At 37.4% G+C, this 27511-nt stretch overlaps 1 protein-coding gene across 6 annotated transcripts in view; it reads left to right on the top strand.

Annotated features, from left to right (window-relative positions):
- Positions 1–27511, top strand: part of GRIP1 (glutamate receptor interacting protein 1) — a 733183-nt gene that overhangs the window by 429926 nt on the left and 275746 nt on the right. The window lies entirely within an intron of this gene.

The following is a 27511-nucleotide window of genomic DNA, read 5'->3' as shown; positions in this document are numbered from 1 at the left end:
CAGCCTTAAATTTTTTTACGTGTTAGAATTGCATGTTCAGAGATGTAGGTAATTCAAAACGCTTTGGTCCTTGGTTATACTGTAGCCCTGTGATATTTGAAGAAGTTTATTTGAAAGTAAAAATCATTGCTCTGTATCTTGTCATCAAAAATTACTGACTCAAGATTGTCTCTCTTAGGACTCTGAAATATTAATGAAATACCTCCGTAATATTTAAAGTATGTCTTTCGTTGAAATCACTTGCTATGCCATCTCATTTATTTTGTGTGCATTCTATAGCAAAGTTAGTGAACGGCTGCTTTTAAAATCCTGCCATGTGTGTGCGTGTGCGCGCGCGTGTGTACAAATGAGCCCTCTGAATTTAGTTCCTTTAGATAGAATCTTCTTTAAAAGGAATTTGTTATTTAAAAAAAAAACAAGAACAAAGTTCACTCTGAGTAAAAGTGTGTAGTTGCAAACGCTTTTCTTTTTTAGAGTACTGTCAAGTAATTAATGGATGTTATTATGCTCTAGAAGCTCTGAACCCACAACTATGTTAATGGATGCTATTTCTATCAGTTTAGCTTGACATATCAGAGTTCTTTGATCACCAGCAGTGCAGCTAAAAATGCAATTAATATTTTATTTGGCAGAAGAATGAGCACAGAGCAAATAGTAATAAATAGATCTAGAGTCAATAATAGGAAAGAGAATAAATACTGTAGCCCAATTTACTGAATACAATTGCAAGTTGTTGGGGAGGAGAGTGAATCCTTTAAAAGGTACTTCGGGGGAAATATAGGAAAGACTATCCATTTTAAATTAAGCTGCTAGTCTGAGGCAGTAATTCAGTTTTTTACTTTATTCCTTGCAGTTTGTACAAATGTATGATTTCTGTGTATAGATCACCTTTAAAAGAATATACTTTATGTTATAGTTTGGGCTAAGATTTTTAAAGACAAGTTTCTTATTCTTAAAAAATCATTTCTTGCTGATTTTAGCATTTGCTTATCTTGATGTTGAGAAGATGATGCTCTCCTTACATTATAATCATGAAGCAATCAATGCTCCCTATTCATGTGCATCAGATATTTTTTTATATATCCTACATACTAGGAAGAGAGTGAACCCAATAAATTTTTAGTTCTTACAATAATTTTTAACTTTTTCCAATTTCCTGAGAATTGTGGAAGCATTGATCTCTGCATTGAAAGGGGATTTAAATGTTTACTAAGAAAGCTGCTGAAAATCTAGCTAAATGAGGAAAGTAATGACAACTATCTTAATGGTTGCTACTTTTTCTTTACAAAATCTGTAGATCTGCTCTTTTTATTCGGCATTTAGCTTAAGAATGCCAATTGATGATTGAGATAAAATGTATATATGGAATCAATTCGCATTTTTTTGGTTTCTCTTTGTTTTTGACCATGTTCAAATCTTTGCAAGAATGTGCCTGAGTAATGCAATGCCTTACTTTGCCACACATTGAACAGGCCTGAGAAGTAAAGTTTTTTCACCAGTGCAGCAGCCTAAACCTGTTGTTCCAAAATGGATGAATTGATTTCCCCAACTCCACCCTACTTGTACATTGTTTTTCTTAGGCTGTAAAATAAAACCAAAATATACATGTAATCACAAGCTTAAATGCCCCCTGTTTGATATTTGGGCGGAAATAGGCACTTGGATGAAGTTTCTATCCTATCCCATCCTCCCTACCCCATAACTGTCTAATCCCTTATCTTCAGCCCCCAAGAACACATATTTTTGTCTTCTCATTGAGGGTTACAGCGAATATTCCTACTCCAGATACTTAGCACAGCGCCCTTGTCGCATAGTAGGCACTCAGCAACTCTCTGTTAAAGTGGATTGGATTTGCCTATCTGAGAGTGACAGAACATTTGATTTTCCTTTGAGCTCTTAGGAATTGTAGCAAGAGCTTTATTAGACCTGTTGGCTAAAACCTAGGAGGAAAAAAAGGCTGGCTTCATGTTTCAGAGACTAGCTTGCTGTTTGTGTTGATGTCACCCGGAAGAGAAAGCAGTATGGCAATTGCAACATCTTTTCAGTTCTCTCAGGAGAAAAGGATGTAATTAAAAGAAACTATTTTCTACACACCCCCATATTCTTAATATTTTACTTGTTTCTTCATTCATCCATTTATTGTTCATTTAACTAGTATCTACTGAGTACCTACCGTGTGCCGGGCATGGCTTTTTGCACAGGAATTCTAAGCTGGGGACATTTATAGGTGCATCATGCATTTTTAATCAGTATATCCTTTCACAATAAGCACATGGTTCTCTATTTTAGAAATAATTGTAAAAGATCTAAAAAATATGTGTTTTATCGACAAGTCCTCTGATTATGACCCACAGCATTATGGCAGAACATAGTTCAGGTGAATTTATACTTCCCAGACTTGGGAACTGAGTCTTTTTCTTATTTAGGTTCCAAGCAGCTGTTTCTGTTTGTTTGCATTATCAGCTTTCTCCCCATGTAGAACAAAACCAAGAAAATAGCCTTTACTCCAAAGGCCTATCCCTGTTGTGAATGCTATTATGAGAGGGCCACTAAAAGACCAAGCACTGGGGAAAGTATTATTTTACATTTAAGGCGGAAGTCTAGAGAAGAGATGCTATCTTCTATCTCTGCTCTTCATCTCTTCCCCCGGAAGGAGCTGCTGATTACCTAGCCGTGGAGCCAAATCCAAAAAACATTTTCTCAGCTTTCCAGCCACATCTGACAAAGGAATTGCTGGTAAAGCTAGGCGTTTTGGCGTCCACCTTCTTAGCTGCTTACCTCCGAGAGCCCTGCTTTCTCTTCCAGGGGCTGCAGGACCTCAGGAGAAATGGCTGTGTTCTCAGAGAAAGGACCAGATTTTCATGACTCCCACAGGCTGTGTGTTCTTTTTCTCATCATGATTGTATCTTTGCTTTTTCTTGAGATCGGTTAACCTCATCTACAAATAGTCATTTTGTGGAGTGTCATGTGGTTTGACTCTCCTTTCTTGGGTGCTGTTCTAGTTTGCTAGTTGCCACAATGCAATATACCAGGAACAGAATGGCTTTTTAAAAGGCGAATTTAATAAGTTGCTAGTTTATAGTTTTAAGGCCGAGAAAATATCCCAATTAAAACAAGGCTATAGAAATATCCAGTCAAAGGGATCCAGGGAAAGAAACCTTGGTTCAAGAAGGCCAATGAAGTTCAGGGTTTCTCTCTCAACTGAGGAGACATGGCGAGCACAGTCAGAGTTTCTCTCTCAAGTGACAAGGCACATGGTGAACACGGTCAGGGTTCCTCTCTCATCTGGAAGGGCACATGGCGAGCATGGGGTCATCTGCTAGCTTCTTCTCCTGGCTTCCTGTTTCTTGAAGCTCCCCAGGAGGCATTTTCCTTTTTCATCTCCGAAGGTCGCTGGCTCATGGACTCTCTGCTTCGTGGTGCTGCAGCATTCTCTGCTCTCTCCGAATCTCTTCCATTCTCTAAAATGTTTCCTCTTTTATAGGAGTCCAGAAACTTATCATGACCTACCCAAATGGGTGGAGACATGTTGTCACTTAATCCAGCTTAACGGCCACTCTTGACTAAATCACATCATCCAGGGAGATGATCTGATTACAGTTTCAAACATGTAGTATTGAATAGGGAATGGGATTTTGATTAAAACACAGCTTTTCTAGGGGACATACATCCTTTCAAACCAGCACAGGTGCTTTCATCCTCCTTTAGCAGTGGCATGTTACTTCCAGAAGCTTTTCTCTGTCTACCAAAGTCAACATCACGCAATAAATATCTTCTGATCTCCCACAGACAGCGTGGCTCTGGGCACCTTTTGTTTGGGGCACCATCCGCTTTATCTCTCTGTCCTCCTATTGGCTCAAAACGCCCCTCCAAAATCCTTGTCTCCACTTTAGCATAGAATTCAAAATCGCTTACTATTGCTGGCCCAACTGCCACTTATTTTCTATTGGCCTTCACTTCCTCTCTCTTCCTAAACACACAGATGTCCTAGAATTCACGATCCCTGTCCCTTTCTCTTCATCTTGCTACAGGCAGCCCTGTTGACCTGTGTCCCAAAGGGGTGTCTGAGCGAGATCTTTGTGACTGGTACCCAGTTGCTTCCTGCTGTGCCTCTCTCTCCTGGCTCATTTCACTCTCCTCCTTCCTGGCTTCTCCTTTCAACCCCAATAACCTTTCTTCTTTTTGCTGCCTGGACATGCATGGACATTGCTGTCTCCACTGGCACTGAGCTTTGATCACACCTGCAGTCTTTTCCTCTCCGTCTTTGCCCCCTGCTGTTCTCCAGCCGTGGAGTCACCATACCTGAAAGTGAAGGGCAGACCTTAATCTAGGACCTGAGTCCCTAGAGAACTGAAACTAAATCATCTTAGACAGCCGGCAATCTAATTTTTAATTCCATCCAACAAGAACAGTCTCACAATTTGCCTGATGACTTTTCAAAGGATCATTCAAGTGACCTCTGAATCCCTTTAAACTGTGAGTTTTTTAGAGCCACAGCCAGCGTTTAAAAATTATTCTATTCAGAAATTCATTTCTTATGTGTAATCTCAATCACCTGCAACAAGATATTCCTTTTTTTTTTTGTCTTAGATGAGAAAAAATATTTCATACTCTTTCTTCCATTCTGCAACATCCTTTAATCTACAGACATATTGAGTTCAGTGCATCGTTTGGAACGTGATTGCTTCTCTTTGATGGTCTCAAATTTTCTGTTCAGGTCCCTCTGCACTTTCCCATCTGTCCGTGTCTATCTAGGCTCATGGCTTTTCCAGCATTCTCCTAATGGCTCCTCATCCACTCTGTGATATAATTCAGAATTGATTATCATCTGGGCTGAGGATGCTCTCTCTCTGCTGGATCTCACTTCTCCCAACTCCCCTTCCTCATCCCTTCTGCAGACATGCGCTGGCCCCCTCTGTCGGATCCTGCCATCTGGAACAGCTTGACTGTATCTTACCACCTCATTAACTTTCCATTGCTTTTCAAATCTCACCTGAAAACATATCCTTTCTCCTTTGCCTCTACCCCTTGATTTCATTCCATCGAAGCTAGTATTTATCATTCCAGCCTACACACTTTTGAAAATAACATTCACTGAAGATACGTCGCAAAATTACACTGCTTTATTTTGTGGGAGTTTAACCTTTTGGTAGGATAAGGGACAGACCTTCCTCTAGAGAAACCAAAATTGAATAGGAAAATTCTGCAACTGGATCCCAGTTGGGTGTTGCTGTTCTTGTACAAGGACTGCTGATGATGTTGGTTTTGATGGATTTCTTTACTGGACGCAAGTCCAGGACTTTCAGGGGGTTTGCAATGAGCAGTAGCTTTGACTACTAGTGATCTGAAGCTTTTATCTTATAATACTGGTTAGGCTTATGTCAGTGGGAGGTTTATTTCTCCCTCATCTTCTGGGTGGGGATCTCATGCCGGAAATGCTTGACCTCTTTCCAGGAGACACCCATCCTTTAGAAAGAATATTTGGCAATGCCTCATATGCCTTAACAAAGAGTCTGGGACCCTTAAGACATGATTGTGGCTGGTCAGGAAGGAAAGGCTAGTCCATTACCAGGAGAAGGAATGCCGATTCAGGATAGGCATTCTACCATAAGGAGAGCAATGAGGTTGAAATTCCCTCATTCTTATTTCCCTTTTATTTAGCCTCATCAGCATTATTTTGTCTGAATACATGAAAATTATGTTTAAAACTCAAAATTAAACATCTTTTATTTTTTATTAAATTTATAGAAGAAATATCTTTTTGCAAAGTTTTTAAAGTAGTTACTTTATTAAAGTTATAATATCATATTTATCCCAAAGAAGCACTAGGTACCGAATGTTTATTACATTTAGCTTCTTGGAGATATTTCACCTTTGGAAGAGAAACTTTGACCCCGTCATCACAAAAAGTAGTAAGAATAAGATGGGCTCATATGTCGCCGTCAATAGCAAGCACTAATTCAGACAAAGCTTCCTGGTCTATTAGAAATAAGAAAAAAAGCTTCTCATTAATAGTACAAACTAAATTTTTAAATAGTTTGTTAGCTGAAAATATGAAGAAAAGTGCAAGAAGTAAATTTCTGCCTCATTTTCAAAACGAAGATGAAATAAGAGAAAGGTAAAATATAATGTCACTGAAGATATGTTGCCAGTGTCATCATTGAAACAAGTGTGTGTGTGTGGGGGGGGGGGGGGGATGGACAAGTTGATTTATAATTTATTCACTGTGCTTTTTAATAAAAGTTGTAGTTATACTATATGTCGTAATGCATATTTTGGCCTACATTTTCCTCTTGTATTTTACTCATTTGTCATAGGAAAATCTTACTGTCTCCATAGTATTCCATGATGGGGCCATGAAGACTAAGGAAGGACATCGTAGTATAGAAGAGTTTGGGCATTTTTGTAAATCTAGAGGAAAGAGCCAATAGAGAGGCAAAACTTCAAGATGAAAACCGAGGGAGGATTCCTAGACAAGGCAAGGAAGCGAAACCAGAATGTAGGTGGGCACTGGCGCAGCAAGAGGACTGCGCCAATCTCAGGGATAGGAAAGCGTGTGATGAAAGATTTTGAAGTAGTTTTTAAGGAATTAGAAGACCCAATTAATGTTCTTAATAAATTAGAAGGAGACTGTAAAAAAAAACCTTCTATTTTTATAAGCCTCTAAACAGGGTTCCTGAATTTGTCTCCACTTAGGAAACACCTGGGAACTTCAAAATATAGTGATATCTGTGTCCACACCCAGAGATTGTCATTTATTTGGGTAGGCATGTGGTCTGTGCTTTGGAATTTCAAATTAATTCTCCCAGTAATTTTACTGTGCAAACAGGTTTGGAAACCACTGACCTAATTCATTTAGGCAGCTTCGTAGAGATGCCACACTGGGCCTTTCGAGTCAGATGTGTTTTAGGCAGAGGCAAGCCCAAGATTTTTATTTAGCAGCTGAGAGGGAGAGGATGTGAATGATGGTGCTGCTGGAGCCTGCCTGTGATTGTGAGGACTGAGCCCAGGTGACCATGGAAGTAAAATCAAAAGATAAAAAGAGCCATTCCTTGAGCCTCGGGTCAAGAAGTACCTTAGGTGAGCTCTGAGCTCTACTCCTAGACTTCTTCAGTTATGTTCGCCAATAAATTGTTCTAAGCTAGTTAGAGACAGATTTTCCATCACTTATAACTGACTGAGATATGAGATGGATTCTAACACATTTGCGTGTGCATATTTTTATAAGTTTAAGTTATAGTTTAAAAATGACAATTGACTCAACCGATTGTGGATACCTGAAACCACGCACATTCCATGGAAGGCAGTTTAAACACTACTGCTGCCTCAATAGATCAGTCTCCTAGCTCTGTGTTTCGTTTATGAACACCATGGCTAATTTAGTGATTGACAATGGATCAATATATTTTGTGGATCATCAATCAAGTCCCCTGCCCCTCTTAGCTCTTGACTGACCACATCAGCACTGAACTAGAAGCTCCATCCAGAGAGAGATGGAAGGGAATGTTTCATTTTTATGGGATATTTCTGCCTTTACTGTATTGGGGAGTTGTCTTGTTTTCCAGCTGCTAAGACAAACACCATGCAATGGGTTGCCTTCAACAATGAGAATTTATTGGCTCACAATTTTGAGGATAGGAGGGATCCAAAATTAAGGCATCAGCAAGCTGATGCTGTGTTCTTGAAAACTGTGGCATTCTGGGGCCAGCTGCCAGCAATTCTTGGGTCCTTGGCTTTTCTGTGACAGGGTGAAGCCCTCTCCTTTCTCTTCCAAATACCCTTAACTTCCAGGTTACAGCTCTTCCTGTGCCTTTTTCTTCATAAAGTCTCCAATAATAGGATTGATAAAGGCCCAAGCTCTTTCATAACATTTTTAGAAGATCCTATTTAGAATGGGTTCACACCCACAGGAATGGATTAACATTAAGAACAGGTCTTTTTTTTTTTTCTGGTGTACATAATTTAATCCACCACAGGAGCTAAAGCCAACTAAGAGATTGTTTAAAGAAATAATGGTTAATAGTAGGGTTGTAATGTGGTCCTGGTTTGATATAGAGTTCCTTATTTCTGTGCGCATCATCAGCTTGCATCCCTCTTCCCTCCTGTTACCCTTCTTCTCCCAATTCTAACTGATACAGACCTACTTATAGTAAAGGATGTCCCCTCCTTTGTAGGTTTTCCTGCAGGAATGGTTACTAAAGTTTCAGGAATTTTCCATTTTGTTAAACACAGCTATGATTTGAAATTATATAAGCTTACAATTAAAAATATATATTTTCAAAACAAAAATAGGGGTTGCAAGGGTAGTGCAGTGGTAGAATTCTTGCCTGCCATGAGGGAGACCCAGGTTTGATTCCTGGCCTGTGCACCCCCCCCAAAAAACTGACATATACTCAAAGCTCACCACTTCCTAATTATTATTTTATTATCTATACTTGTGAATTTGATTTTATCTATTTGGTAAAAAATAACATAATAGTATGTTACTTTGCATCTCTTACCAACTTCACATTTAGTAACATCAAGTTAATAGCTTGAAATTGAGAGCGTTTACACCATGGAAATTGGCAAATGTTATAAATCAGAGACTCCCTCTCTCCTCCAGAAAGCCACTTGTTAAGGCTAGGTATCCCTGCTCTGTACAGCAATATGCTTTCTAAATTGGATCATAAGTATTTGTTTGTCTGTATACCCTCACCAAACAAAGGATTCTTGAAGTCAGTAATCATGGCTTGCTTATCACCAGGAAGGATACAGTATTTGGTGCAAAGAAAATGTGTAATACGTCTGTTGAATTGAGAGCATACATTTCCAAAGATTTCCTGGGTTAACCAACCCCACATATTCATTCTGATCTTGTCACCTTACAGAGAACTCCTTCCCCTTTCTCCAGAGTTCTTGATTTTTGAACATATTCTTCGGGTTTACATGTCACAGAATGGAGTAAGTCTCAGGAATATTCTAAGGGTCTTTATCATCCTCTAACACCTGTTAATTCCCAATTTCCTTTTTAACAAGGTGGGCGTTCCATGCCCTCCTCCTTCCCTCCTTCTCCCAAAGCCTGCTATGGACAGTCTGGAGAAAGATACTGGCAAGAAGCCAGGAACAGCACCAGGGAACTGGAGGCTGAAGGACAAACTGTTGTTAAATTCTGCATGACAGAATTCCCAGTTGAATTCAATCTGGGGAATATCGAGGACCCCACAGAGTTTCTGATTGAATTGAGCTTTCCCCATTCTATAAAGCTAGGTGACCTCATACAGATCAAAAATGAATTTCATTTATTGCCTTTGTTTTCTAAGTGGTTTGTTGATAAATTTGGTTCATAAATTGTGAAGTTCAGTTATAAAGTCTAAGAATCAAGACCGTTTCCAGGAGCAGTTAATTCCTAAGAATGATTTTAAAGAGATTCTATCTGTTTAATGTGTGCCTCCAGATGTTAAAAATCTATATAAGGGTGAGCACGCACTGACCACAAACTTTTACCTCACTACATGCCAAATATTAGTATGAAAGTAAAATGAGCAGTTCTAAAAATGGGAGGAATGGAAATCAACAGACCAGAGATTTTTCAGAAATTTGGGGAAGATGTAAAGTGAGTATATCAAAGCAGATGTCACAGTCCAGCGTAAAATACAAGGGAAGTGGAGGTGGGAGCCATGCTTTCTGATACAGAGCCACAGATGGGCACTTTCGAGAGATCAGGAAGAGGCAGGAGGCAGAGAGGTGATTATTTGAAGGATGGAGCAGCTGCAAGTTAAACATCACCTCCCTCCCCCATTTACTATCTCTCAATGTGGTTCTGTTCCCCAATCGAAAACTAGAAAGCCAATCTTGTAAGCAATTCCTGAGTCTGCAATGATGGTGACCTCTAGGGTCAAACCCTGCCCATTCTGGCATGGAATTGGTGTGAATGGGCAGTAATACTGCCGTCCTGTCCTGCTACCTGTTCCTGCCCAAGGCTTTCAGGTAAAACCTGCCACATATCATGTTGTGCCATTCTGGAGAAAGGCTGGTTGAGAAAAATATATCAGTCTAACCTTCACTAGCTTCCTTTGGAAAGTAACTTAGTTCTTTATTAATAACTGTAAACTGATGACTAGTCATCAGTGACATTTGAGGAATAACAACTGGGCTGAAGGAAGCAGAAGTGATTAGGGAGCAAAAAGATACATTAAAAAAATTCTAAGTAGTGGCGTCAGAAACATTGGAGAAGGTACTGCATCCACAAAACAAGTCCAGCAATGATAAGGGAGCCAAAAGAAAAATATGAATAATTATTAGAACATTAAATACAATTATTAAAATGAAAATTCAGGAGGAGAAAATGTTGGCATAGTAGAGGCAGATGTTTTTAAAAGTAGGCACATAAAGGATCAATTGGAGTTATACAACATCAACCTAAAAGGCATTGCAGAGAGAGGATGGAGAGAAAGCGGGGAAAATTATAAGGGCAATGGTGAATGTGAATTTCCTGAACTATAGAATGTCTTTCGATTGAAAGGGCCCATTGAGACCCAAGCAGGATAACTGAAGAAAGACCTAGGCAAATTGTCTTGAAATTCTAGAAAATGAAGAAGCAAATTAAAAAAAAAGCTCCTTAAATCTTCCCAAGAAGAATAAAAATAGGTTTTCTACAAAGCAATGAGAGTCAATTTGGCATCAGACTTTTTACTCAGTTATAGATCCTAGAAGAAAATAGTTGAATGACTTCAACATTGTGAGACAAAATGCTTTTAAATCTAGAATTATCAATTAAGTATGAGGGTAAAATAAAGACATTTTTAGACAGGATTAAGAAACGATATTTCCAACATATTTTCTGAAGAAAATACTTGAAGATATATTTAAACAAAAAATGTATAAAAGGAATCTCAGAAAGAGGAAAATATAAAAGTCAAGACGCATTGGATCTAATTAGGGGTGCAGTGGAAACATATCCCAGCACGGCAGTTGCATAGCAGTCCAAATCGTCACAAATCATCAGATTCAGAGGGCCTGAGAAAGAACATTTTCCAAAGAACAAAGGTTTCTTATAACAATGAATGAATGAACTGGCTAAAATTCATTATGAATTAGAAAATCATTATTTTGTCAAAAAGAAGCAAAAAAGCAATTCAGAACCCTGAAGAGATAAAAAGCTGTTGAAGAAGGTAAGATGTGTCATGGTTTTGAACAATTAATGGAGAATCAACTTGACTATTATACTTGGAAAATTCTCCATTGAGTGACGCACATTTAGTAACAGTATTGCATCTCCTGCTTTAGGGAATTCAATCACATTACTTGATTCTGCAATGAATAATATTTATATAATCATAATTTTATAATGGCCATTCATTGTTTTTTTATTTTTATAGTCTAGGAAATAATAGAGAAAGCACAAACTCAATTATAATGAGAGAAGAGAATGTATGTTGTAAAGTTTCACAGTATAATTACAAAACTGATCACCTACGATGTTTATGGAGGAAAGAACTGGGTAGGGAAGTACAGGGTTGCTAATTTCCTCTTTTGTGGAGGCTATCAGAAGAGACTATTTAAAGTTGACATGCTAAAGAGAAAAGACCACAATTTAAAAGATTGACAGTATCAAAACTGACCTGAATATGAAGCAGCTGAAACTTTCATACACTGCTCATCAGAATAATTAAATCTGGTACAATCTCTTTGGAAAACCGTTTGGCAGTATCAGCTGAAGCAGGATATGCACATATCCTATGACTCAGCAATTCTAGTCCTAGATTTATATCCAATAGAAAGGTATAATAATGACTTAAAGGACTTTGATAAGAATTGTTATAGCCGGACAATTCATGTTAGCACAAAACTGGAAACAACCCATATATCCTGTAATAGTAGACTGGATTTAATGGTATTTGCTGAAATACTATATGGAATTAAAAAGAAGCACTACTGCTACATGCAATAACATGGATTCATGTCACAGACATAACCCTGAGCAAAAGGAGCTAAACATAAAAGGGTACATGATTTCATTTATTAAAAAGACCCAAACATTCCAAACTAATCTATGAGGATTTCAAGTCGAAACAGTGGTTAATTTGTGGGATAAAGGGGTCCAATAACTGGTTGGTGACAGCAGAGGGTCTTATGAGATGCTGGTACTGTTTTCTTTCTTATTCTTAGCTGTGATTACTTGGGTATGTTTCATTTTGTGTTCAGTTTTTATTTGTGCACTTTTGTTTGTATGGTTATTACAGTAAAAAGTTTATTAAAACAAAGATTTATGCACATCATTTACATTTTTAAAACATAGCTAATAGAAGAACTAATAATAGCTAACAAAATAGAGAGGCGAGGAGAGGGGAGGGCAATGTAAGCGAAATGAAATTCTCTCTTTCACATTGATAAATATTATTTAATATTCATAAGCAAAGAAATTATAAATTCTATTTTGGTATTTTCAGAGGGTTAGAAACAGAAACAGTGAAAAAATATTTCCAATTGAGGAATGAGAATGAGGGTAGAAAAGAATGGGTGAAGAAAACTTGTACCTTTTATTTTTTCTTTTGTACCATCAACATTAAAAAGAGAAAGACAAAACAATTAAAAGTTACCTTAATATTATTAATAATAGCTGCCATTTATTTGATACTTCCCATTACTGAGGTATAGAACTAGATACCCTTTGTAACTTAACTCAATCTTCACACCTTACAATCTTAACTGTATTTATGATGATGGAAATTATTAATCCAGTTTTAATGACAAGGAGGCTGAATATCAAGATTAATAATATAAAAGCAAGCATTATTTAGGAAGAAAATTTTCAGCAGCCTAGAATATGTTTTTTATTTTATTAAAGCACATTTGAGTTTGAGCTCCCTACTAGTCAAGAAATGAAAAATGAGTGCCAACTGTGTGTATAAATCTCATTGTCCATTAAAAAAAAACTGGAGAGATAATTAGCACCAACAATAAATTCTATGAATGTTATCTAATGTATATCAGAGATTATACTATGATATAAATATAATTATGGGAAAAATAAAGTTATTTTTAAAATTCTTTCTCATGTTGACTCACTATGATAGCCAGGGGCATGCTATTATATCATAATGCAGGGAAGCAGTTTCTTCAGGAAATGCAGATTTGGGGAATGCAGAGTTTGGGCATATTGATTTCTGGAGCTCTAATCAAGCTCAGCATTTCCCAACCTTTGTTCTTCATAGAACTAATTCTGCTAGATGTTAATAGTTAAGCCACAGAAAATGGGTTCAAGGTAAATCGTTTTGGAAAATGCAACAAACTGTAATCTCTCTTTAGTAGATTTAAAGCTACTTTAGCATATTAAAGACCCTTGGAAGTCCGATTGGAAAGCAAACAAATTAATTTTGTTTAACCCAGGATTTCCCAATTTATTTGATGATGGGAACTTTTTTGAAGTAACACTAACACTGCAAAAGCCAGATTTTCAAAAACATTGACTTACATCAGAATGGGTTGGAGCACAGTGAACCTGCAAGCACCATCATTAATAGGTCCTTAGACAGTTGCTTTCAAATTCTAGTTGTTTCGAATGAACTCTTGGCAAATACGGGAAGGTAGAAGATTCTCTGTTGAATTTTCTGAGATTTACCTCAAGTGCCAGTATTCTCTGGTATTGTTTATAAAATTAGAGCCATATGCTCTAGAGTTCAGCTGTGTAGGAGGCAAAGTTATCACCTTGTTATAAAAATTTAGGAGTCTGACACATCCTTTCCTAGACAGAGAGTCCTCCCACTTTCACAGAGAAATGAACTAGAGGGCATGTCAGGTAGATCAGACCGCCTCCCCCACCCCCCCCCACACCTCCCAAATGCAGCACTCTGAATACGTCAAATCATTTCACATCACTTCTATGAAACCACGAAGTTCTGTGCCATGAAGCACAAAAGGGATTATTTGAATTGTAACATTTAAAAGACAGCTGTTACTAATTGGCCACCCAAAGGATGAAAGAGGCACATGACTCTCAGACACTGTCTAGTTTTGAATGCAACTATTTCTGAACCAGCCTGGCAAATTAAGTTCCCTACTAAGTATACTCTCCCCTTTCAGATCACTGAACGAGTAGTCTCTTAGCAGAGGGGCTCAGTTTTTCGTTTACGCCTTGTTAGAGATTGCCCACCAAATAGAAACATTTTATTACTAGCATGTTTTATGCCAAGTTGTTCTTTTTGGCAATAATCAATCCAATACATCCTGATAAACAGCATAGAGGATAATAATTATCTTTCAGTTTGTTAGGGACCTAAGGTCCTAAATCCAATTGATCTTGAACATTATCAAGTTATCTTGATAAAGGTTAGCAAGAAGGGGGGGGTGCAACACCGTTTAGATTTAGAAATTTCTTTGTCAAACGAGCGTTCTTATCCTCACTGATTCTGGCAGTGGTATTATGGTGCATCCTTTGAAAAAATGTTAATAGCCTGGGCTTTAATCCAAGAGTATACAGCTTCACTCCAGGATAGTTCCTGTTTATGGAATCAAAAGCAAAAAGGATCAATGAACACGACAAAAAGTCTTGCCTCATCTCAGTGCAATAAAGCAAGGGTAGAATCAACACTGGAAGCCTTGCTCCTTAGCCCAAGTTGCTAGATGGTGTCCCAGGCTTACCATTTTGTCTTTTTAAAAACAAAATAAATTATGGTTTTGCACTTTGAATAAAATGTAAGGTGTCCTGCTTTGAAAGGAGAAACCCTTGACTTGGAGCCCATCATGAAATAATTATGCCAAAAGAAATGAGTAGGGTAAGTGACCTGAAAGAAAATGTGCAGCCACAGGGGCTAGAATCTTTGTAATTTCTAGTAGGAAGAGACTGGGATTTATTTTAACATTAAAGTAAGTGCTAAGAATTTTTAAAGAGGAAGTCTTATCAAATCTTAGGAAGGGGTATACTTGTAAACCATAAAATTTGGAGGTGCCTTGAAATAATTCACCTGGTCATCTAAAGAAACCTGTGCTTTTTCACTTCCTCTTCAAGTTATAACCTGAGTGACAGTGCACAAAAATTGCAGTTTTTATTAGCCCCAATGGCTGAACCCAAGTTGTTCCCCCCAAAATTTACTAGAATCCCTTTTCTTCCCCCAAAGGAATGTTAACTTCAATGACTTACATCAACTCAGTGGATGCCTTACAGCATTAGGTTTAATTCTTTCACAGAACCCAGGTTGAAAAAGATTGCAGTGTTACTTGTGGGAAGGAAAAAAAATCTTGTTCCATCTGAATTTTATCACCTGAAATTTCACTATTTCAAACAGTACACATCGTGAAATGATGAAATGGTAATATTAAGTGCCAAAGAAAATTTTAAGATGGATTAATCATTATATTATAAATTTCTTAAGGATAGAAATGAAAAGAAAAAGTGGATTGATAATTACTTAAATATGATGCTGGACATTGTAAAAGCTTGATGATGGTGCTTCAAAATGCATAAAATAAGACTGAGTGAACACTCAGAAAAATATTAGTTTGGAAAAAAGTAATATATAAATTCTCATCTTTCCCACCACTTCAGCAAAACTTTGAACAATACTGCTTTGTAAATGATGTGTTATATAGTACATAATATTTAAATGAAGATCTGAGATTTTAATAAATATTATGATGAAATTTTCTAGGCAGGTCTGCTCCAAGTCAAACAGTGGTAGGCATGGATTGTTTTGGTTTCTTTCTTATCTTACCCTGTTTTGCTAGAATCTGACTAGGGTTTCATTTCCATAAGATCTTTTTCTTGGAACTTTTCTTGTAGTGCCCTCTTTGAAAAATTAACTTCTAGGAACTTTGGTTGTTTCACCATTCCAGGACTTGGCTTTTTCTTTGGGAATTCTAGATGAGCAAAAATCCCTCAAAACTCATTTATCCAGGGGTACATGGGTGGTTCAGTGGTAGAATGCTCACCTACCATGTGGGATACTTGGGTTCGATTCCTGGACCATGTACCGCACATCCCCCCCAAAAAAAGAAAACTCATTTATCCAGAGCAGAACTTTGAACTCAGGCTGACATAGGAAATTCTTTCTGGATTCCTTAAATCAAAGTAGGTTTCTTCCTGCTCTTAAGGACAACTGCCATATGGAAGGCATTTTTGAAAATATTAGTTTCTATAAAGTCATGGATCTTGCGTCATAGTCAGAGACTTGGGCATATTTCTCATGTTTCAGAAGAGCCACTATGTATCTGCAGATTACCCATTAATTTTCCTGAAAATTAAAATATCCATTCCAACTTCATTGTTCAGAGTATAACTAGTGATTTAATTCCAGAGAGTGCAGATGAGATTTGCATGTGTAATACATATAATACATATTTAATATATATTTGTATGTGTGTCTTATGTATGTACGTATAATTTTGTACATTTATGTACACACACCTATAAGTACACACAAATTTATTAGATGCTCTGCAGTGTACATTTACTTTTTCTCCTTATCTAAGCAACCACCATTCTAATGGGGAGAGCCCATATCTTACTCTCTCAGAATTCCCAGGACCTAGTGCAATGCCTGGAACATATGAGGTAATCAGTAAGTATTATTTGAATTGAACTGATAATCAAATTAATGACTTAATCATCTTTTGACATTTCAGTCCACAAACCAGAAATGTATTAGAATGTGTTACTGTAAGAAGCAGTAGACTGGAAATGGTTTATGAGACATGCATGTAAATGTGCTTTGTAAAGATATATATATGTGTGTGTGTTTTTATATATGTATGGTAGGGTTATGTTCCATGAAATAAAAATATGTTAAATGTCATAATATAATTGTACAATAAAGTATAGTTTTAGTAATAGGCCCTGGATTACTAATAACCAGTTTATACTTTCATCAGCGACGGAATAAGTTCTTGATTAAAAAAACTCAATACGAAGATAATTCATGAATTTAATTATTTTTCTCCCTTGTCTCAGACAGCACTAAATGTTTAGCTGTGACAGAGAAACAATTTGATAAATACTCTATTACTAGGATGGCGACATTCATTTTAATATGGAGATATATCATTATAATAGGAGGCATGTTCTATTGTGATATTGATTTTAATATTTGATATATACCTATTGTTTTAGGGTATGAATGTTAGAGATCATTTTAATAGCAAAATTAATATTTGAAGATATACGAAGGAAATTCTAATGAGACACAATATCGATTCTGTAACTTTAAAGATAGCCAACAGTTCAGCAGGGGATAATTGGGCTGGGGTTGTTGCAGCTTGTACAGTTTAGGCACCAACAGGAGAATTATAGAAAACAATAGATAGTTGGTTTTTCTCTCTAGAGAAGTGTGAACATTGATTTATTTTGATGGCTATCTTTGTACAGCAAACAAAATCACTTTAAGAGAAAAACAATCCTTTGTATGTTTGTGTGCAGAACCTGGGCGTTAACTTGAGATATGTTTGGTTAGTTTGTACTATATAAGACCATTTTTTTGGTCTAAAAGCAAAGTAAAACTTCTCTTTCTTTTCCACTAGAGAGAGTTTACAGGAGAGTTGCATGACAACAACTCACCACCAGTTAACATTTATGGAGCCTCTAGTGAGTATGTAGTACAAAACTGGGTCCTTCTTGGAATGTATCTTTTAAATGTCCATGTTTAGAGGACATATTAGATACATTATCAGAGTGAGCATCCATTTGAGATGAAAAACGGTTGTTCTATGAGATTGAGTTCAGTGTACATATACAGTTTGTGGTAAATTAGAAACTATACAGAGACTGGTGTGTATGTTCCTTCTTTAGGAACCTATACAATGGAAATACTATGTTAATTTTCACACCCTCAAGGATTGTGTGATACTGTATCAATACATGTGAAAATGTAGCTTTTAGATGTTCTATTTGAAGGTCTAATAGAAATTGGAGCAAAGTTGTTTTTGAAAAAGAAAATAAGGTGGCAGCCTCATTCATTTATTCATTCACAGTATTTATTGATCACCTACTGAATGTGAGATAAAACTGTGGGTGCCAGGGGTTTACACAGCAGTGAACAGAACAGGCATTGTCCCTGTATCCATGGAGCTTCACTCCTAGTGATAGAGTCAGACAATAAACAAATGCACAAATAAGTTCTCAATCTCAATGTTATGCAGAAAGTCAAAGGAACCTCTTAGATTAGAGAGTGAGGGGGAAGGCACTATTTGAGATGGGGTAGTCAGGGATAGCCTCTCTGATGAGATGACATTTGTACTGAGACTTGAAAGCTGTATGAATATTTGGGAGAATGAGTGTTCTACACAGTGATAACAGCAAGTGCAAAGGCCCTGAGGCAAGAATGAGCTCAGAGTAAAGCTCAGAATATAGGGGACAATATTGCTCAAGTAGAATAAGCAAAGGAAGAAGTTCAGGAGGCTGCTTTTTAAATGAGGAACTTTCAAGTTTAGGGCTTATATCCGTACCCAGATGTACCCCAAGTGTTCCTAAAATGACAGATTACATGTAGACTAGATTTTACAGGGAATTCATAGAATACCTCTGCTTTGAATCACTAGCCATTTCTCCACATTTACAAGGATCTTTCTCACCTATAACAGCAAAGAGAGCTCTCATCCCTGACCTGCATTCAGCACAGATTGCATTAAGTTCCTCGATGTTATTTGCTAATTAATAGTAGTAATAATTTTGTGCATTGTTTGCATTGCACTCATTGATTTCTTTGGAGTTTACGCTTCTGTTTCTTTTTGGGGCATTAATATACCAATTACATAAATGTTCTTTATCATTTGCATTGTTTATTAACTACTGAAGTAATTGTGCACCATTAGTTTCACTAATAAGTACATTTAAGAGAATTTGCCCTCCTGGGGGTTTCTCAGGAAGGAATTGCATTCTTAGGGTGAGGGAAGACTGTAACTATTTTCTAATAAAATTTAAAATACAATTATGTTTCTGTAAGAACCAAAATTTAAGTTAAATCCCTAAAACAAATGACTTTTTCAGACATTTAATGTACGATAGACCCTGCCTGTGGTCTGGAACGTATTATGACTCCAGTGCTTTGTATTTTGTCATTCTCTTACTATCTACAAAGATTCATGTCCATTTGCTACATCTAAGTAGGGGGAAAAACTTTAAAATACTGTGGAAACGAAACCCATTATAGCTGGAAATGAGTCAGATTGAACCCATATAAATACGGGAAGGGAGATGGTGCAGTTATTAGAATCTGCTTCTCCAACCAGGGTCAGGTGTATCCCCACTTTTAAGCCTGTGGAAAATTACTTTTCATTCAAATACTATTTTTTTTCCTCAATAAGAATAATCTTCCATTGATGGAAAAAGCCAAAAAGGACCTATTTCATTTGCACGGAAGATTGGAGTAAAGTGTGAGGAGAGGATCTTTTTCAGCCTCATGACATCCCACTAGCAGACATTCTCTCTCCCTGTTCCCACCCCCTTCTCTGATGCTGGGTTCTGTTCAGCTATGAAGGTTTGGGCATCAGAGCAACTGCCGTCCATCCCAAAGACAGAAGCAGTAAGCAGCTTCCTCTCAGGGGTTCTCCTGAAGTCTGGGTGGTGCCTTCTGCTGGGGGACGTACTGTATGCTGACAGCCACTGCTTATCACCTTCCTCCTTTCAGGATCCCCACTGGTGATGAATCCTTTATGAAGGAATTGTCATTTAGAGAGCTATCATGCATCATTTAAAGGAGACATTTGGTGAAGCATATCTAACCTTTGTATTAACTCCCTGTAACTTAGAGTTAAAGTTAAAAAGTACTCCTATCTTATTTTTTATGTAAACCAAAATCAAACATTTCACTTTTGGGAAGAATTGTATGTGCTGATAATCAAGTCTGCCAGATCATGACCAGATTAAATCTAGTCGAGGAGAGTGGAGACTAGGAAGGTTTCTGGATTATCAGAAAAGTTTTTCTATTGGAGTGAAGCCTGTGTGAGACTAAAGACTAAAAAGCTAAAGAAAAAGTTTCTGTCTTTTAAAGTTCATGCAAACATTGCATTTCTAAAGGTATCTGAGAAAGGAGGGTTGAAAAATCAAAGGCTTGCAGGAGACAGGTGTCTAACATAAATAACAAATAAATAAATGCCACTCCCAAGACCCACAAAGTTTGCATATTAAACATCTCAGGAAACAGTCTTCACTTTCACAAAGATATATGCTAAAAATTGATAATAATAGATAGAGATACAAAACAGTTTTTCATAAAACACTGGGCCCTCTTAGTCCATCTTTTTTTTTAACCTTTTTCTTTTTTTATTAATTAAAAAAATTAACAACAAAACAATAAGATATCATTCCATTCTACATATATAATCAGTAATTCTTAATGTCATCACATAGTTGCATATTCATCATTTCTTAGAACATTTGCATCAATTTAGAAAAAGAAATAAAAAGACAACAGAAAAAGAAATAAAACGATAATAGAGAAAAAAAAGTTATACATACCATACCCCTTACCCCTCGCTTTCATTTACCACTAGCATTTCAAACTAAATTTAACATTTGTTCCCCCTATTATTTATTTTTATTCCATATTTTCTACTCTTTTGTTGATATGGTAGATAAAAGGAGCATCAGACACAAGGTTTTCACATTCACAGAGTCACATTGTGAAAGCTATATCATTGTTCAATCACCATCAAGAAACATGGCTACTGGAAAACAGCTCTACATTTTCAGGCGGTTCCCTCCAGCCTCTCCACTACATCTTGAACAAGGTGATATCTACTTAATGCGTAAGAATAACCTCCAGGATAACTTCTCGACTCTGTTTGGAATCTCTCAGCCATTGACACTTAGTCTCATTTCCCTCTTCTCCCTTTGGTCGAGAAGGTTCTCTCAATCCCTTGATGTTAATTCTCAGCTCATTCTAGGGTTTTTCTCAGTCCCTTGATGCTGAGTCTCAGCTCCTTCCAGGATCTCTGTCCCACGTTTCCAGGAAGGTCCACACCCCTGGGAGTCATGTCCCATGCAGAGAGGAGGAGGGTTAACCTTTTTCCTAATGGGCAGGTTGCACAGAAATACGTCCTACCATAAAAACACAACAGTGCGAACAGTAATACATGGTAACTGAAAATTGACCTCCTCCTGGTGTCAAGCTGGAAACATATGGCCTTTTAAAGGTAACAACTACTCACCTTGATTGTTGGCTTGCAGAAGTACAAGGCAGGTATTGCCAGATATTTAGATTTTACAAGAAAATCCAGGAATCTGTTTTTTCAAATGGGAAATCTCCCAATTTAAAAATGTTTATTTTTATTTTTAAAAATACCATCGGCAAACAGAATTCACTTAGATTTCAAATTTTGCCTGTGGCTGCCAATTTCCAAGCTGTTCATTGAATATTCTACAGCAAAGAAAAAAAGTTATTCATTCATTCAATCATTCATTCAATATGCATTTATTGAGTAACATGCATGACTGGTGCTTTGAAACAATCAACAAGAACAAAGAACTTAGTCTAAAGGATGCCTCACCCTCAACTGGAAAACAAGTTATTCCTTGAATGTTCATAGGCTCCCAATCAATACTTACAGTTCCAATCTCTCACCTGACCTCCAGGATATCTAACTTCCTTCAAATACAATTTATCAGTAAACTAGGTCTGCATGGATCAATATGTTAAAAACATGTCCAAAATATAATCATAAGAAAAAAATTTTTAGTTGCCAAAAAAGATTTATGGAATGATTTCATGTAAATTTTCGAAGCACACAAAACAATACTATGTATTATGTGTAGGGAATGTATGATACCCTGCACAACTGAAGGATAACAACACTCACTTGAGGGCAGTGGTTGCCTCTGGGGAAGGAGACAGGGGGATGAGATGGAGATGCTGCTGGACTTTATTGTATTTTAACATTCTATTTCTTAAAAAAATATGTGATGCAATTTTGACAAAAAGTAAAAATTTGTTAAATTTGGATGAGTACTTAGGCATCATATGTTTTCTCTGTGTTCTTGATTACAATATTTAAAATAGAAAATAAAAATGAAATACAAAAATTTTAAAAAACAGCATAAGTGAATTACATTATTTTTCTTTATTCCTGAGGGAATGTCTTTTCTAATTTTTACTGTTTCTTTAATAGTAGCCTCCTCTCAGATTTTTAAATGTTTAAATTTTCCCTCTTCTTTTTCCCCATTTGCTCACCCAGGCTGTTTTTATGAATTCTACCTTCAAAATATCCCTTTCCATTTTTACTGTATCACTATGGCAAAGACATCATCTTCTCACTACTTACCCACTCTTAACACCTCCCAAATTGTCTGATGGCCTCCAATTCCCTCTCCATGCCATCCTGTGAAATGCTGCTGCAAAAATCTTTCTAAATACCTTGTTCATTACATCTTTGTTCTGTACCTATTGTTTACAAATCAAATTCAGTTTCTTTTCCTGGAATTGAAGTGACACCGTAGTTTAGTTCCTGTGGTAGTTAGGTGCAGGTGTCAACTTGGCCAGGTGAAGGTGCATCGCTCTTTTGCTGTGGACATGAGCCAGTGGCATGTAAAGCTCATCTGTCGCTGATTACATCTGCAGTCAACTAGGAGCTGTACCTACTACAATAAATGATATTTGACTTAATTTTCTGGTGCTTAAAGGAGAGAGCTCAACGCAGCACAGCCCAAGCAGCTCAGTATACTTCCTCTCAGCACTCGCAGCTCAGCCTAGGCCTTTGGAGATGCAGAGAGAAATCACCCCGGGAAAAGTTGTTGGAACCCAGAGGCCTGGAGAGAAGGCCAGCAGAGACCACCCTGTGCCTTCCCACATAAGAGAGAACCTCAGTTGAAAGTTAGCTGCCTTTCCTCTGAAGAACTACACATTTTTAATGAAATAAATCCCTTTTATTAAAAGCCAGTCCATCTCTGGTGTGTTGCATTCCAGCAGCTAGCAAACTAGAACAGTCCCATCTCAACTTATAAATCATCTCTCTCTCTCTCCTACTACCCTAACTCTTCTTTTCTCCTCTATTCTCCAATCCCACCCTGAAACCAAGCACCAGTTAATTCCACTTTCATATGGTGTTTTCCTTCATACAATGCCCCTTCCTCTCCTAACTTTCCAAAATTTCCTCCCATGATCATGGTTTAAGCTCCACCTCTTCTGTAGGTCTTGACTTTTATTTGTTGTCCTTATTATGTTTTTTGGTATCTATTGTAATTATTTGATAAACTTTACCTTGCAAGTTTATCTTTAGTGGAACTGGGTTTGTTTGTTGGATTTTTTTAAATTGTTTTTATTTTTACTTTTACTTTTCCTTAAATTTACTTCCCCTGTCCAAAATCTTCTCGTTGTCTCCTTTTAGCCTCCTGGAGTCAACAATCAAGAAACAGATCATATAGGTATGTGGCTCTCTGAGATAGTTTAGATATATAGTACCTAAGCTTGACGCCTGGTATCTCTGTTCCTTTTCTCCACCTCCAACAAGCAGTTCTTACCAATATGAATCTTGGGCAGTGATCACACCATTTAAAAACCTCTGCACACCTGCAGAGATGCCCTGCCCCAACCTGCTGATTTCTGCTGTGATCCTACTTCCATCCACATCTCTGTATGAAGGACTTTTGGTCCCTTTTCAATTCGAGGCTGTAAAGATAAGGTCACTACAACCTGTGTCCAGTCCGGAAGCCCAGTAGGTTCTCTGCTCTAATCTCTACCCAGTGCTGAACATCTCAGTTCACACGTTGCTTCATAAAGATGTTTATCTTGTTCTTAACTGTAGCTGTGTCCCTTAATTTTGTTTTAAATTTCATTGCTACGTGTTTGGAATGAGCAGGACAGTTCCATGTGCACTGATGTCACAATCCTTATTGACGCTCTCTATCGAATTGCACTATTTCTATCGGGATTTTCTTGGGTGAGGTTTGTGTTGTTCTGCCATATCTACCTTCTTGTAGCAAATAATTTCTTCCTTGAGATCTAGTATGGATTAACAATTTCCTGTGTTCACTGTCCATTCACAATGACGTAAATGCTGACATGCTAAATTGAGGTGTGTAAAAAAACTGAAGTAAAGTTAATACTGGCATGAAGTTCCTATTCCGCAAGAGAAAGTAAATATGTGGAGGAATTGCGATTCCAGAGGAGTTGGATTGTTCACTGATTCCTTTTCCCAAATCAGTACTCACTCTGGGTGATATTTTTAGGCGATCTGTTGGCTTGTACAAGATTGCTGAGTATTCTGTGAAAACACGGGCTGTTCAGCTTACAGGGGTACCTAAAGTTTATAAAATGTATGAGTTAGCAACGTAGTTGTTTTCCCCCAAAACAGATATTTGGAAAGTTATAATGTAGTAGTAATTAGATTGATGCGTATCAGTATTTGTGGGAAAGAGATTTGATTTTTTTTGTTCCCCTTTTAATTTAGAAACTCCATGCAAAATGTATATAGAAAATGAGAATCTTGAGGTCTAGAAATCGGTATCAAGGAATCCAAAGATTCAGTTCTCTCCATGCACTAAAGCAAAAGCAAAAGTGACACGACCATACCACACTGGCCACAACTTTCCTAGCACAACATACCTGTGGTCATAATAGGATTCATTATCCAAGAACAGCCAAATTAAACCTTTTTAATGTTGGACTTTTTCTAAATAGCCTCCTCTACTTCTGGGACCTTTCAGCTAAAGGATCTGGCATTCCTACTTTGCAGATCAAACACAGTAGAGATGAGACACCGTAGAAACCATACGTAGAATGGTACAGATGCAGTAGAGAATGTAGAAACCATACGCAAAGCACACATAGCCACTAAAGAAAGGCCCGAGTACGAGTCTCTGGAGTGGAAATCTTCCATCAGAGTCTAAGAAAAAATGCTAGATTTCTCAGTCAAATCAACTTTGACCACAGAGAGGAAAAGCACATTGAGAAATGGGGACCTGATATATCAGCTCACCAGCGAGAAACTTCCCCCAGTACCCCCTGCAGAAAAAAGTCTGCACCTGTTGCCAGGACTTCTCACCCACACCCCAACACTGACCGCCAATGCTGACTGCTGACTGCTGACTGCCAATCATACATTTTCTCCATCCCGCAGTCTTACTATCTGAGTCTTACTCAGAGTGCTGTCTTATTATTTGCCTTCATGGAGATTCTAACATAGCAGGAGGGACTATGTAATATTTTAGATTTACAGATACTTTATTGCAAATAATATCATCTCTTTTACAACCCCCCACCAGCCACCCCTATACGTTTGAGGCTTAAGGTCCTCCCTCAAACTACTACTCTTCATTGATTCAACAAATATGAAAGGTAATGGAAAGCAGAGGTTACCAGTTCTGGCTCTCTGGAACCACATTAACCCAGGTTGAAATCCAGTGTGATCCTGGGCAAACCACTTAACCTCTCTGTTCTTAATTTCCCCCTGTCTAAAATAGGCAAGGTAAGAACACCTAACTCAGAGAGCACTGTTGTAAGGATTAAAGGAGTTCATCTGGATAAAATAATACCTATTGTGTAGTGAAAGTGTTCAGTAAACATAATATGCATAGGCATCTTGTTAGGGGCGCCCCCTAGATTATTCATTTCTCTTAAGGATGCATAAACTTTTTGGTTTGGGAAATATTTATGAGTCATTGTGGCAATCATAACATACAAAGATATTCTTCCCTGTTCAGTCAGCAAGCGGCACAGCAACACTGGAATATTAAGCACCAGGAAAGCAACCTAAAATTTTATTCATTGTTTCATTAATCTCCTTAAATTCACATTCCGAAGACAAAAGGATTGTCCTACAACTGGATCGATACTTGATTCATTTCACATCCCGAAATCTTCTGTAAAAAGCCCACAAAAGCCTGAGGCTGGAGGAGAGGCATCAGCAAAATTTAAATTATTTCCTAAATCTTAAGCTGTAAGAGTTATTGTGTTCTGCTCTAGGGACTGCTTTTCTCCCTATGTCATTTAGCTTTTTCCCAACATTCTCAATTTCTGTCTTTCTAAATCAGAATACTTACAATTATTGTTCTTTTTAATGTGAATATGAGGCGTTTCAGCAAAAATAGCTGCCAAACGACTTTCAAAGATTTTACTCACTTTAATACACCATGACTAATTGAGAAAAACAGCAAACAAGCACATTAGGATTATGTCTGTAGGGCTATAACCATTCACCAGCACACTGGCAACATGTTAAGTAGAATTTTACATTATTGTGGAATAAGGAAAAATAATTCCTTTGCTTGGTGGAAATTTCTCCAGGCGTAATTTTAAGGAGGGGGAGGGTAGCTTTTACCCATTCTTTCTAAACTAAATAATACCATTCATCACTTCTCAATGTATTTATTTATTAAGGAAAAGTGTTAGAATCAGGAAAGGAGCACATGGGGTTGTTGAGATCCATTTCCCACTAAAAAAACACTATAGTTTATCAGTTTTTTTTCAGCAGGGGTTGTGTCATCTAGAAGTTATTGTAAGAAAAATTAGAATACTGGAAAGTAAAGAAGGTATAAATTTAATGGGAGAAAAAATATTCCACCTCTTGGAAAAAACACTTGGTAGGAAAGCTGATTAAACTTAATGAAAAAGCAAATTATGTGAAACAAATGTTTGTTCCTTTACTCCTAGATGCAAAGTTCTATAGTGTGAGCTATGGAGGGAAAGAAGGAAGCATTTAATGTCCTGTGTGTTTCGATCATTGGTCTCCTATAATTCTTTCTTGACAGTTAAGATCAACCTTTGGTCTAAACTCTGGATAATTAATAACAGTGATTAGTTTGTGTGGTGATCAGGTTCGTGTGTCAGCTTGGCCTGGTTGCATCCTTTGAAGGCTCACTTATACATACTGTATTGGCTAGGGTTCTCTAGAGAACCTCTAGTGATCTTTCCAAGGAGGCATCATTACTCATAGTGTTCCACAATTAAGATAATATGGGAGGCATTTCTATTAGATCCTTTCTACCTAGAAAACCTAAGTTGCATCTCACTGCCTGTAGGATAGAATTCAACTTCTATAACATGACATGTTCAAAGCTTGATTTGTGAAGGCTCAAACTTTCCCCAGAGTCAGGCTAAGAACAGATAAGATAGTATCTCTCTAGGAAGAGATCCTTTGTTTGTTTATGGAAGTCCTTGGCCAAGCCCACAAGGTTAAAGAAGACGACTGTCCCAGTGGCTTCTTTTCCCATCAAAACTCCTGAGATACCACTGACATAGATGGATTTTAGCCAGCAAGATATTTTATGGGCCAAGTGACAAAGTAGACTTTTAAAAAGTATTATTCTGGGTCTATCAATGGCTTAAACTTGGGGTACAGGTTTTAGAAGAGCTGCACAGGTGGGGTGGGCTCCTTTTCTTGGCTCTGTTGCTAACCACCCTGCTGTACAGGGAAGGTGGTCGTCAGTGGAGCCTGTGCCTGCTTTGTTCAGCTTTTGTTGGAGGAAGTCAGGCGTTGCAGTATGGTGTAAAGAACATGAGATTTGACGTGTTAAGTTCCAGCTCTGTCACTTACTGGATGAGCACAATAAATGCTTTATGAAGCTCAGTTTTCCTTTTCTATAAAATTGATCTAATAACACCTAACC

This window comes from Tamandua tetradactyla, chromosome 7 (assembly GCF_023851605.1).
Source record: "Tamandua tetradactyla isolate mTamTet1 chromosome 7, mTamTet1.pri, whole genome shotgun sequence".
Taxonomy (NCBI): domain Eukaryota; kingdom Metazoa; phylum Chordata; class Mammalia; order Pilosa; family Myrmecophagidae; genus Tamandua; species Tamandua tetradactyla.
This window is presented reverse-complemented; position numbering and strand designations above follow the sequence as displayed.